Here is a 2,628-nt window from a genome sequence, read left to right as displayed (position 1 = left end):
TGTGTGTGTGTATGTGTGTGTGTGTGTGTGTGTGTTTTAAATGATAATACATGTAACTTCTATTAATTGTGTTGAGTGATGTTTCTTTCGTTTGTCCACTGACCGTAAAGCTCCACACTTCGGTGCGGATCATCTTCATTAAGAGCATGTGTACAATACTTGGAATAATGTATGTTTTCCAATGACAGCGCAACAAATTGCGATGGGCGCTTGATTTTGAAATTCCTATTTTACGGCTCACTTGCCGCACAGATTGTCATGAAGTCTGGTATTTCTAGAATTGTTTCTTATTTTGTGGGGCTCGTCCATATCTGCGATCTTCCGGAATGCTTCTTGTGGTCATTCAGAATAGTTCCATTCAGTGGCTGAGTAGGTGTCTCTTTTTGGAAAATATATGTTTGTCTATCTATCTATCTATCTATCTATCTATCTATCTATCTATCTATCTATCTATCTGTCTGTCTGTCTGTCTGTCTGTCATCTGTCTGTCAGTCTGTCAGTCTGTCTGTCTGTCTGTCTATCTGTCCATCTATCTATCTAATCTATCTATATATGTGTGTGTATGTGTATGTGTGTGAGTGCATGCATGCATGCGCGCGCGCGTCTAAGCATATATACATATTTGTAGATATATGTGTGTGACTATTTGTAGATATATGTGTGTGGCTATTTGTAGATATATGTGTGTGACTTTTGATATGTAATATGTATACGCATATCTGCACGTACACCCAATGTTCAATAACTATATATGCACAGAGACGATTGGGCATTCCGCCGACAATTATACAGGTAAGGTGTATATACGCTGTGTCAGGTACATTGTATGTAAAAATGCATGAAATAAAGCTGAATGTTCGACTAACACGTAATATAATATAAGAGACTGATTATTCTACAGGTACTTGTACTGTTCAAACCGACCATAACCGGCCCAAATATTCTACCTGTTTTAAGTTCAAACTAGCCAGATCAGAGATCTCTCATATCTATCCTACGTCATTCTAAAAATAAGCAATCACAACATTGAAATCTCAAAGCTACAAGATAATGTGTGATAAATTCTAAGCAATGTGAATGAAATAGCTTGATAGAAAAATCTGAATGCTAAAGGTAAAACATACTGTGATATTGCACTTTGCAAGGATTATCGCTTGAAATTACAGCTGCAGTGTACGTTGCATGATAATATCATTGATGGAAAGTTCCTCTGATATTTGTGCTCAGCCTATTCCCCAAGCAGATTCAACGTTGTTGCCTGTTACAAGTCTAAGCTTTTGAATAACATGTACAACACGTTCGATATGTTTCCATTCAGATTCGGTCTCCCGAATTTACCTCATAGACCTTGGAGTTCAAGTCGGGACTATGACTGAGTTAAGTGTTAACATATTTTGCTTCAGTATCTACATTACGAAGGATGGTTATAAGAAATTAACATGCAATACCAATAAATTCTTTGCTTTTTAATGTTTTATGTATTAAAAAATGTTAACACTAATTTACCTGTCTCTCTGAATCATATAACTGGACTGATAGGTGAGTTAATGTTATTGATACATTTAATGTGGATAGTATTAAACATAGTTATTTACAAATAATTGATAATTGTGTTAAGGAAAAACCAACTAGAATTTGTCAATTACAAAAGTCAGCTTCATTATTTTTCTCAGGCAAATACGTCAAATAACCCAGGACATATTTATCTCTCATTGTGATCCTTTAATTGAAATATAGACTCCAGCTTAATTTCTGAAGTAACAGATGAATAAATCTTAGGGCAAACATACATGAGTGTTCATTAGATGGTGCAGGAAAACTGAATTGTTTAGAGAACAGATATTTCAGAGACGTCATCTGCATAAAAAAACAAGAGTTGAGTTAGTGTTTTCTGAGTTAAGGGACAATCTAGGATTTCATAAATGCGAAACAAATGTCTAGTCTATTCACAAATGTTTACATATGTATACCTACATATACATATATATTCATATACATACACACACATATATATGTGCGTGTGTATTGTGTGTGTGCGCGTGTGTTTATGTGTATGTAATATTATCCAGTCTTGTCTCACTTTAATCCTTAAATATTTTACTAATCTCTCTTTACCTATATAATTAATTAGCGGTTACAGAATGTTAATCCCGATTAAACAGGTTCAACAGGTGCAGAATAATGATTCTCCAAATACCTGGCCAGACATACACGCACACACGCACACACACGCACGCACACACACACACGCGCACACACACACACACACACACGCACACATACACACATGTACATTATGCATATATGTTTTATATATATGTATATGAATATACGCATATATATATGTATGTATATATATGTATATATATCTATGCATAAGTATATATACATGTGCATGTATACATGTATGTGTGTGTGCGTGTGTATAATTATTTGTGTATGAATATGTATGTGTTTGCAATTGCTCTATTATGTGTGTGTATCCATATTTCTGTAACACAAGCACTCACTCACACACACACACACACATATATATACAGATCTATCTATCTATCTATCTATCTATCTATCTATCTATCTATCTATCTATCTATCTATCTATCTATCTATCTATCTATCTATCTATAT

The 2,628-nt window shown here is 34.4% G+C and overlaps 1 long non-coding RNA gene across 3 annotated transcripts in view; it reads right to left on the bottom strand.

The window, feature by feature from the left end:
- Window positions 1-1,511: 1,511 nt before the first annotated feature.
- LOC128249592 (uncharacterized) overlaps window positions 1,512-2,628 on the bottom strand; it is a 50,448-nt gene continuing 49,331 nt past the window's right edge. For all 3 annotated transcript variants that reach the window (XR_008265696.1, XR_008265698.1, XR_008265697.1), the window contains exon 3: window positions 1,512-1,857. This is a non-coding gene — a long non-coding RNA (uncharacterized LOC128249592). The remainder of the gene's footprint in view (window positions 1,858-2,628) is intronic.

This window comes from Octopus bimaculoides, chromosome 16 (assembly GCF_001194135.2).
Source record: "Octopus bimaculoides isolate UCB-OBI-ISO-001 chromosome 16, ASM119413v2, whole genome shotgun sequence".
NCBI lineage: Eukaryota > Metazoa > Mollusca > Cephalopoda > Octopoda > Octopodidae > Octopus > Octopus bimaculoides.
Note: the sequence above shows the minus strand (reverse complement) of the source record. Positions and strands in the feature narration are given on the sequence as shown.